Source organism: Leptodactylus fuscus, chromosome 3, assembly GCF_031893055.1.
Source record: "Leptodactylus fuscus isolate aLepFus1 chromosome 3, aLepFus1.hap2, whole genome shotgun sequence".
Classification (NCBI taxonomy): Eukaryota; Metazoa; Chordata; class Amphibia; order Anura; family Leptodactylidae; genus Leptodactylus; species Leptodactylus fuscus.
This window is the reverse complement of record NC_134267.1, coordinates 112,935,759-112,946,943: the sequence shown is the minus strand read 5'-3', so window position 1 is coordinate 112,946,943 and position 11,185 is coordinate 112,935,759. Positions and strand designations below refer to the sequence as shown.

The window sequence follows — 11,185 nt, the reverse complement described above, 5'->3', positions numbered from 1 at the left end:
GATAGAGCCCCACATATGCGTGCATAGCCTTTAAAAAGGCTATTCAGGCACCGTAAAAGTTAAATTAAACTACCCCCCCGTTTTAAAATAATAACTTAAAAAAGAATGTTCTCTACTTACGGAACGTGCACCCTGGGCGGGCATTCAGGATGCGCCGTCTTCTTCTTCCCCTCCTCTTCTTCCTCTGACGTCTTCGGGTCCCGTCCTCCTCCGGCGCTTGCTCGCGGACACTGATGAAAAAAAACAGCCCGGGCGCATGCGCAGTAGCCGTAGTAGAAGCCGCGTGCTACTGCGCATGTGCCCGGGCTCTCTTTTTTTATCAGTGTCCGCGAGCAAGCGCCGGAGGAGGACGGGACCCGAAGACGTCAGATGAAGAAGAGGCGGGGAAGAAGATGAAGACACACCCTGAATGCCCGCCCAGCGTGCACGATCCGTAAGTAGAGAACATTCTTTTTTAAGTTATTATTTTAAAACGGTAGTTTAATTTAACTTTTACGGTGCCTGAATAGCCTTTTTAAAGGCTATGCACGCATATGTGGGGCTCTATCAGCATGATTTTGCTGATAGAGCCCCTTTAAATACAATATATTATTTTTCAGCACTTTACATTTAATAGCTGCTGCTTTACTCATTCTGAACAGTTAGAATTTTTTCTCTAGCTCACACCGATCCTGAGTAATACCATCAGTTATGGTGGCTGATAGACTATTCAGATTCTATGCTGTCAGGAGGGCGGTATCAGGCAGGAGCGGGTAAGGAGTGAAATTCTGAGCTCTGACATTGGTTTCCTCTCATTGGAGCTTTGACTCATACAATCTGCCTGGCATTGCCCTTCTGACATGCTTAAGTAGCTCATCAACACCAAAACTAACGTGTTGCTCATGAATGGTGGGGGCTAGAGAAAAAATTCCAACTTTGCTGAGATCAGTAGAGTGGCAACTAGAAACAGATGCTAAGAACTTGAATTGGGCGAGGTGGTGAAAGGTCTACGTTAAGTGAAAAGAGCAGGGCCCGGAATACTAAGAGCTGTGCACCCTTTGAAAAGGCTTAATAGCAGGGGTCCTGACAGTCATTCCCAACAAATCTAAAATTGATAGACTATATTAATCGGTAAAAAGGTGGACAACCCTTTTAAATAATAGATCCCCAGTCCCAGAATTCCTCTTTCAGGCTGAGTACAAACATTGTGAAAAAGCTGCAATTCTTTGTTGAAGATTTTGCTGCAGTTTCTTTAACCAAAGCCAAGAGTGACTTCAAAAGGATTGGAAAACATAAAGGAGGCACTTATACTTTTCCTTCTCCAACTTGTGGCCTCAGTCTAAGTGTCCATTCACACGGAGTAACGTGCCGCGTGACCTGGCACGTATACGGCGTGTGAGATTTTGAGCGCCATAAAAGCTCCCATTGATTTCAATGGGAGCCAGGATCGTATAAGCCGCATTATTTTGCGGCCGCAAAATAATGTGGTGTATACGAACCAGGCTCCCATTGAAATCAATGGGAGCTTTTATGGCGCTCAAAATCTCACACGCCGTATACGTGCCACATCACGCGGCATGTTACTCCGTGTGAATGGACCCTTAAGGGGGTTTCTTACCAAAGCAGGTAATCATGAGAACTAAGGTGCCTCCCACCCCAGTATGTATGGCACAGTATCTCACCAGAGGCGCAGCCATTGCATTAATTTCAAAGGGACTGTCAGAGATAGCTAAGCACTGTACTTGGGCTAGCTCTGACAATCACACAGAAGTGTATGGAGTGACAACCCATATGCCTGACTATGGCTCCATTCAGACATCCTCATTATTATGATTGGTGGGGGTGCCTGCAGTTTGACTCTCACCAATATGAAGGTAATATATCACCACTACTTACTCCACCTTGGTACAAACTGATGGACCCACATTTAACGCCAAAGGGGTCTCTGGGTGTGACTATACTATGGAACTGGCTTGGTGTTGTTGCTTAGGTTATAAACTGCTAGCAGTTGTGCACCAGCAGTGATAGAGGTATGTATCAATATATGGCCATGAGCCTAACATAGTCAAATGGAAATCTTCCCAGAACACTCACTGTCAGTAGGGCCCTTCGATAAGTAATAACCATAATATACCTGGACTACTGCTTAGCAAACTTTGCAGACAGGAATTTATTTATTAGGAAATCTAAAGAATTTTTAGCTTTATAAGCCACAGCAGTTTCCCTTTAATAGATCAAACAATGCTTCCATAGATCAGCTAACACACAGATACATTTATAATGTGAATCCTTGAAGAGCTTGGAATTTTAGCTGACAAACAGGAACGAAAAAAGTTTGTGGCCTGTAGTAAAAGCTGGACTTTTTGGCAACTGAGGCAGTGGTGATGCATGTGTTGTCAACAGTGAGAAGAGGGGAAATGAAAGGTTAGTGACAGAGTGAAGGGTGGTAAAATTGGATTTCAGTTTTTGTCATATTAAGCTTCTGGCAGCTGGATTTAATCCAGCAGGAACAGAGAAAAGACTGAAATATGAGCCATGACCTGTAAAGGTGAACAAAAGGAAAACATGGGAGATTTCTACTGTTATTATTTCTGTATGTGCAGAAAAAGACACTGAAAGAAAATGCAGATGTTTCTGAAGGAGAACGTCCATCCTTAATAGACTGCACTAACCAGGTAATTTAAAAATTTAACTAAAGCCAAATAAATATTTCTGAGAATCCAAGTACATGCACATAAAATAAAACTAACCCTCCATCTGCAAATGTATAACACTATGGCTTGATTGACTCTTTTATGATTCCACAAGCTTCTCAGCAGCTTCAGCAAGAGGACTGTGATGTCACAGGTAGTGACACTGCAGGCCCTTTGTTGGTCTCAGCAGACCTCCAGAAGAGACCCCAGAGACTCCACCGGAGAAGAAGAAGCGGGACATGTGGGAGGGCACTGGAGCAACGGGGACTGGTGAGTATGCTTCTTTTTTTTTTCTTCACTGCCCCCAACATATATAAACATCAAAAGGGTTCTCCATTTTTGCCTGGACAATCCCTTTAACCACTTCAGTACCGGGCCAATTTGTGGTCCAGGACCAGACACATTTTAGGTTTATTATGTATGTGCGGTTTTGAGGTCTGTAAAATTTTTCTCGTATGTCTTAGTCAACTAATTTTTGCGTCTTTTTTCAGGGACACATAGGGCTTTACTTTTATGTTATTTTTATTTTCAAATGTGTTTTAATTTTTTTATATCCAGGAAAATATAAACAAAATAGGAGGGAAATTGTGTCTGGTTTTCAATTTATAATTTTTTTTTTAATTTAATAACACAAAGTGTCACTGAAAAACTTTATAAAATAGTTTTTCCTCTCCGTTACGGTAATTTTTATTTTGTATGGTGTCGTCGGGGGCGGGGCTATAACCTTTAATAACGGCGTTTTATTAGCGTATTATTTATTTATTTTTTATTAATTTATTTACATTTTTTTTAAAAAAAAAAAAATTTATTATATATATTTTTTTTTTTCCAGATTGTGTCCCCATAAGGTGATAAGAGACCTTTGGGGACATCTGATCACTTTTTTTTTTTGTACTTGAGGCTGATTTCTCCTATAACTGGGGCTGGTACATTTAACCTCAGATACAGGAGGAATACAGACTCCTGCACACTGTATACACAGTATGCAGAGCTGATCTGAGTCCTGTAGGACCCAGCAGCTCTGGCAGGACACTGCTCCCAGCGGATCACGTGTCCGCCGGGTCAGAGGGCAGCTGAATTATGGCTGCGTCCATAGCTGTGTATACAGCGCTCATTGAGCGCTGTATACACAGCGATCGAGAAGGCTGGGGAGGTAATAAATCTGCCCTGTCTTCTCTCTAGGAGCTCCGGCTGAAGTTACAGCCGGCTCCTAGTGAAAGCAGCTACACGATCTCCGTGCAGCTGCTGTGTTCTGATGGACGTACAGGTACGTCCTGGCAGAACTAGGCAACCACTTCCCGGACGTATATAGTCTATGGGCGGTCCGGAAGTGGTTAAGTTATTACAGGTGTTTTAAGCCACTTCCTGCCTGGGTCAATTTCAGGTTTTTACTCCCTATCTTCCAAAAGCCATAACTTTTTTTTATATATCCATTCATCTAACGATGTGAAGAACTATACTTCCTAATGGAACCTTAAAGCGATTAACACGAACCTGAAGGTAATTGATACAAATAACCTATCCAGGTAAGGATATCAGGATCAGATGTGTCCGGGTCCAGCACCTAGACCCCATCCCAAACAGGTGTTTCAGTTGCTGGAAGCAGCACTGTTCTGATTCAAGTGAATGAGAGCAGGGCTAGAGTTCCAAGTGCCATCACTACAATGTATGAACCGGAAGCTGTATACAGTGTACAGGCAATGAACCTGAAGCCCCACTCCCAGTCACTTGAATCAGAGCAGAGCTGCTTCTGGAGGCCGAAACGTCCAATTAGAAAGGGTTCCAGGTATCAGACCCCGACCGATCTGATACTGATGAACTAACCTATGGATACGTCATCAGTAGAGATGAGCGAGTACTGTTCGGATCAGCTGATCCAAACAGCACGCTCCATAGAAATGAATGGATGCACCTGGTACTTCCGCTTTGACGTCGGCCGGCCGCTTAACCCCCCGCGTGCCGGCTACGTCCATTCATTTCTATGCGAGCGTGCTATTCGGATCGGCTGATCCAAACAGTACTCGCTCATCTCTAGTCATCAGTATCAATTATATTCAGGACTTGGGCATTCATTTTACATATACATTTCAGATAGCTGGCTGTGGTTGGCCAATATGGCTAACTTCGGCTATTTCAGCCAATGAAAATCTAATGTGTATGGCCAGCTTTAGTCAAGCATGTCCAGTACAATAAATTACAGTTTCTGCTTTATTCTAAATGAAAGATGAAGTGATATAATTTAGGCAGTATACAGACTATCCCATGTGTCTCAGAGAGGAAGCCTAGGATGGACAGCAGCATTTATAATAGAAAAATGCAGTCCAAATTGTGAATGTCAAGGAAACAGTGCACATTGAGTTTTTTGGCGCCGATTTTGAGGCGGATTCAGCGCCAAAAAACTCAGTGTGCAGTGACCCATAAACACCTCACTTTCAGAAACAAACAACTAGTTCACATCTGCGCCCGGGATCTCTATTATGCAGGTTTCTGTTTCCTGCACAAAACTGAACAGGAGACGGAAGCCTGCAGGCATTTTTCAAACCCATTCATTTAAATGGGTTTGAAAAGTGTCCGGCCAAGAGCGCCGGTGAGCGTTTTATGCTCTCCGCAGCTAAACCATTTTTTTTAACCGGACAAAGAGTCGGACATGCAGGACTTTATGTCCGGTTTAAAAAAAACGGTTTCACCGCGGAGAGCATAAAACGCTCACCAGGGCTCATGGCCGGAAACTGTCTGACAGGTTTCCGTCTTCTGCATGCAGAAGACGGAAACCTGATACGGAGACCCAAACGCTGATGTGAACCCAGCGTAAGAGATAAGGAAGACAGATTCCAGAATGATTAACCCCTTCCTGCTCAGCAGCGTGCAATTATGTCATAATAAGCAAATTAACTCTCAGAGCTGTCCCCTTGAGGTACAGTAAAAAAAAAAAAAAAAAAAAAACTAAAAAGGAAGCTAAAGCCTTTAAAAAAATAAATAAATAAATTTAGAATGAAAAACCTTTCAAACCTATCCAAAAATAACACTAACAATACCATTCGATGAATGTGGAATAATATTTTTTGGTTGCCTTGCATCTCCCCCAAAAAAGCAATAAAAAGTGATGAAACATACCAGTAACTGAGACCAATCCAAACTACAACATGTTATGGATGTCTGGAGTACGGTGCCCCCTGGCAAATTGTTTGCTTTCACAAATATCTGTAATAGTGGAAAAACACAGTAAAACCACTATGAGTCTAAGGCCCCACATTGTGGAAAAGCTGCTTTTTTTATTTCAGTATTTTGCACCTTTTTTGAGCCCATGACAGAGGTAGATTTAAGAGAAAGTTTAAAAGTGTTTCCTTTATATTTCCCATTCCTTCTCTAGCCACTCTTGAATTTGGCTTAAAAAATTGCAAGCAAACTTGCAACAAAATAAGCAGCTTTTCTGCAATACGGGGTCTTAATCTAAATATGGTATCGCTGTAATTATAATGACTTGCCAGAAAAAAACACGATGTCATTTTTAAGTAAATAATGTAAAAACAAAGCAAAATATAATCACAGAACTGAATGTGTTTAGCCACCCTAACTAAGCTGATGCCAAAGTCACACGCCATTACTCTGAGCTCCTACCACTAGACCTTATAGCTGCCTGACACACCTGACCAATACTTTTGGTTACAAATGTGCTCGTTCTTTGACATCACTGACTTGACCCTATCCAGGACCTCAACAACTTAACTTCTGGTGTCTGTCACTCACATCCCATACTTGACCCCTCAAGTTTCTGTCCTGGGATGCCTACTTTTCCAATCCATACCTTTGCTCTAAGATAGCTCTTATTGATCCATGGCTTTTAATATCACTTCTATCCATCAGTCATATTTAGCTCTCTGACCGAGATATTACCTGTGCTATTCAGAATTTCACAGTGTCTAGCTTCTTTCTTCTTTTCCTCCCATTTTCTGAACTGAATTAATTGGCAGGAATTTATAAAGACTGCCACATCATGATCCAGCTGCCTCCAGATGCTGGAAGCAGCTCTGCTACCTCTGCAGCAGGGTTGGCCATAGATCAGATGTGAAATCAACTTGTGATGCCACTCACCAATGATAAGAAAAAGCCCTTACCAAGTCTTGTAGAGGGACGGGTTTAGATGCCTATCTCTTGCTTGTGGCTTCTTAGACCACTGCACAGATCCCTAATGCGTCCAGATTTGCAGCAAATTCTGTTCTGACCTCAAATCTAATGACCAGAATGTACTGCAGGTTTTCAGTTCATGTCACAAAACCAGAAGACTGAATGGCATTTGCAATTATAATACAGTCTGGAAATTCTGAAAACATTATAACAGTGTGCAAGATTCCTAAAGGTAAGTTGACATGGAGGGTTTTGCCATGTAAAATGTCACTAAAATCTTCCTGCCCTATCCCTCGTTCACATCTGCGTTTGGTAATCCATTTGGGAAGTCTGCATGGGGACCCACCCAAGCAGAATACCAAACGCACTGCCATGTGGTGTGCAGTGAAAGCACCCGGACCCCATAGACTATAATGGGGTCCGTGTGCTCTCCGCACGAAACATGTGGACAGAAAAGTACTTTGTGATCTACTTTCATGTCCGCATGACTCGTGCGGACCGCGTGCGGAAAGCACATGGACTCCATTATAGTCTATGGGGTCCGTGTGCTTTCACTGCACACCGCTTGTCAGTGCAATCGGTAGTCTGTTCGGGGGGTCTCCATGTGGATTACCAAACGCAGATGAACAACGGGTAGATAGAAAGCCTTCTTCTTTACTTAACCACTTCCAGACCGCCCACAGACTATAAACGTCCGGGAAGTGGTTGCCTAGTTCTGAGAGGACGTACTTCCGGTACTTCCAATCAGAACACAGCAGCTGCATGGAGATCGTGTGCAGCTGCTTTTACTGGGAGCCGGCTGTAACTTCAGGTTTATTCCCTTCCCTGCCTTCTCGATCGCTGTGTATAAAGCGCTCAATGAGCGCTGTATACACGGCTATGGGCGCCACCATGATGCGGCCGCCCTCTGACACGGCGGTCACGTGATCTGCCGGGCTCAGTGTCTTACAAGAGCTGCTGGGTCCTACAGTTTTTCAGTAGCACTTTGTGTTATTAAATAAAAAAATAATAATAAAGTGAAAACCAAACACAATTTCCCTCCTATTTTGTTTATATTTTCCACATTGAAGTGAATGGGAAGTGCCCGCGTGTACAGCTAGCTCTGCTCATGCTGAGCCGTACACGCGGGCACTTCCCATTCACTTCAATGGGAGTGCTCGTAGTGAAAAAAGCAGCTCATTCATTTCTATGGGGAGCGCTCGTATGCCGGCTCCCATAGAAATGAATGGAGCTGCTTTATACGCCGCTGATTCTGAACGTGTTTTACGTTCAGAATAAGCTGCCGTATACGTAGTGTGAATGCACCCTTACAAGGTATTAGTTTGATATTGATTTTCTTGCTAACAGACTCCCTTTAATTTCAAAAGAGGGTGCAGGTGAAATTCGGCTGAATTTTACGCTTTTGTTCTACTGGTTGATTTTTTTTTTGTCTCCTGGAAAAAAGTTGTAACTGCCTCACATTGAAATGAAAAGACAGATGTGTTGCAGCAGATTCCACTGCAAAAAATTCTGCAGAGATCCCGATGTTTTTTTTTTGTTTGTTTTTTTTATAAATTAGAGAAATTTTCTGTCTTGTGAACAAAGCTAAAAGTATCTTTTATTCAGTGTAACCTTCAGCTCCTCCTCTGCCAATTTCCAATTTACTGCCCTTTAGCATCCTTTGTCACAGAACATTAATGGGGAAATAAATGGCCATGAAGTGGGCACTGAACAGAAAACCGCTTAAGGCTAAGGCCCCATGGAATGTCCCGCAGCAATAATGCACTGTGGGAAAAACCGCAGCAGCAATGCATCGCGGTTCTTCCCGCAGCGCTTTAAACAGAAATATTGCGGAGTGGGTTTTAAAACTGGCCGCGAGGAAGCCGTCCTCTATATAGAATGGAGACCTGGCGAGCAGACACGGGCACTAGTGTGAACAGCCCCCAAGGGAACATTCACACACTGTAACGCGGCGTTGATTCTGACATGTAAACTCATGTCAGAATCAGCGCTGCAAAACAGAATCCCATTGACTTCAATGGGTTCCGTTTAGCACGTGTAACACACTGAAATCAATGGGAGGCTTTTTAACCCATGGATTTCAATGTGCCATGCTCGCTAAACGGAACCCATTGAAGTCAATGGGATTCTGTTTTACAGCGCTGATTCTGACACGAATTTACGTGTCAGAATCAACGCCGCATTACATCGTGTGAATGCCCCCTCATCACTCCTTCATTTTGTAGACTTCAAGTCTTCACAGACAGAGTCCTCTTTCCCACTTTACCAGGCTGTCACAGTTAATCCATGTTTATTATACTCATTTTTGTCTTATTACATATATAAACCCTTTCTGTATGTATGGCACCATAGAAGTCATGATACACCACAATAACTAATGTGTAATATGACTTTAAGATTGTTCCCTAGATGTCCCAGACTCCTGTACAGTAACATACCCCACAGCAGCTGTAATGGTAGCCATGACGGTGGTCAGCCAGTAAGATACAGTACAAGAGCAATTGCTATAGAGTGTTTTACTAACATTACTAGCAATATTCTCACATTACGGCACATAGTTACTAAAAGGACACCCATAAGGCAGTACTTAGAGTATACTCCAGTCCTTATCACATGACAATGACGGCACACAGCTGGAAGTGCATACAACGTGTACATTACACTTTATCACATACTTCTACTGAGGCAAAGTCCACTATGCACAACATAAAAGGGCCATGAAGCGTTGTATACCGGGCGTATAATCGGTGTCACCTACGTTTATTACATCTCTATGCACACACTACACAAGCAACATGGTCGGGCCGCAAAGACACGGCGCCGGTCCGCTCACTTACCTGGGCTGGCTCGGCTGTAGAATGACAGCTGAATCTAACCAATCACAACGCTCATCCCTGGCCGGTCATAGACTTCTCATTGGTCAAATGCTAAGCGGTTACGCCGTAGATAAGGAAGACGGGCTGCTATTGGCTGCCCTGGCTTGTTTGACCCCGTCTCAAACGGCTGACGTCATGTCTATGCGCGCACACTGGTGTTCGTGTGTTTGCGAGTAATCCGGATGTTTTTTTTTCTTGACGCTGCCTTATCACGGTGGTTGTCTTTGGCTGCAGTGTCGTGAGCGGGCTTGATGTTTTTGCTGGCAGCCCGCGCTGGTATTCTTCTTGCGGGATGGGTTATTTGTTTGTGAGGGATCCGGTGTATCTGTGTGTTATAGCAGCCTAGTGATTCAGCCCTGCAAATGGATTCAAATGACCCCGAGCTATCTACCTGCTGGGCTATATTCTAGTGCCAGACTCCTTTATAAGGGAAACTTTGTGAGATATGGGTGTGACTTGGTTTATGAGTCTGTTATGTTTTAAAAAGATTCAATCATTAGACTCCCATATTCCACAAATACCACATTTAGAAAGGCTATTCCTCTCCTGCCTTTAGAATTCTTCTCTGCAACGCCGATCGGTATATATTCCAGGTTTTCTTTGTTATGCTAATGAGTTTTCTCACAACACTGGGGTTGTTCCCCTGCACCCAAATGGGATTGGGGCGTCCCGTGCAGCGGGGACTTGCGCCGGAAGCCCACAACTGTACAGCAGGACTGCACCGTGCTGGTGGACAGAGGGGAAAGTTGAGGGGTTTTTTTTCTCTTCTTCCCCGCTTATTTCATATATAACATTTTTGATTGGATGACCTCTTTAATTTCCATTGGCGTCATCCTGTGATGGAGACAGCCCCCGATATCAGGTGTCTAAGCATTTGCCCCAATGTAAAAAAAAAAAAAAAACATGACAGAAGCTTTCTAAAGTCCTGCATGATGGGCCTTTTTTCTAGTGTTCAAAAGTAGAGATGAGCGAACACTATTCAAAACAGCAGTTTCGAACAGCACGCCCCCATTAGAAAAAAGGCCCATCATGCAGGACTTTAGAAAGCTTCTGTCATTTTTTTTTTTTTTTACATTGGGGCGAAAGCTTAGACACTAGAGATGAGCGAGTAGTTAAATATTCGATATTCGTTTCGAGTAGCCCTCAATATTCGACTACTCGAATCGAATATCGAATCCTATTATACTCTATGGGGGGAAAAATGCTCGTTTCATGAGTAGGCAACATTCGATCAAATTGAACTTACCAAGTCCACGAGTGAGGGTCTGGCTGGATTCTTCGAGAAGTCTTCTCCGTGCAGCGTCCCCGCGGCGTCTTCCGGCTCTGAATTCACTGTGCCAGGCATCGGGCCTGGGCAGAGCCGACTGCGCATGCCTGCACTACAAGAAAATGGCCACTTACAGTCAAAGCGGCCATTTTCTTGTAGCGCAGGCATGTGCAGTCGGCTCTGCCCAGACCCGATGCCTGGCAGAGTGAATTCAGAGCCGGAAGACGCTGCGCAGAGAAGACTTC

At 43.6% G+C, this 11,185-nt stretch overlaps 1 protein-coding gene across 1 annotated transcript in view; it reads right to left on the bottom strand.

Moving 5' to 3' along the window:
• ASCC3 (activating signal cointegrator 1 complex subunit 3) overlaps positions 1-9,602 on the bottom strand; it is a 454,027-nt gene extending 444,425 nt beyond the window's left edge. The window contains exon 1 of the mRNA XM_075268175.1: positions 9,556-9,602. The gene's annotated coding sequence lies outside the window, so the exon portion shown is untranslated. The remainder of the gene's footprint in view (positions 1-9,555) is intronic.
• Between the last annotated feature and the right edge of the window lie 1,583 nt (positions 9,603-11,185).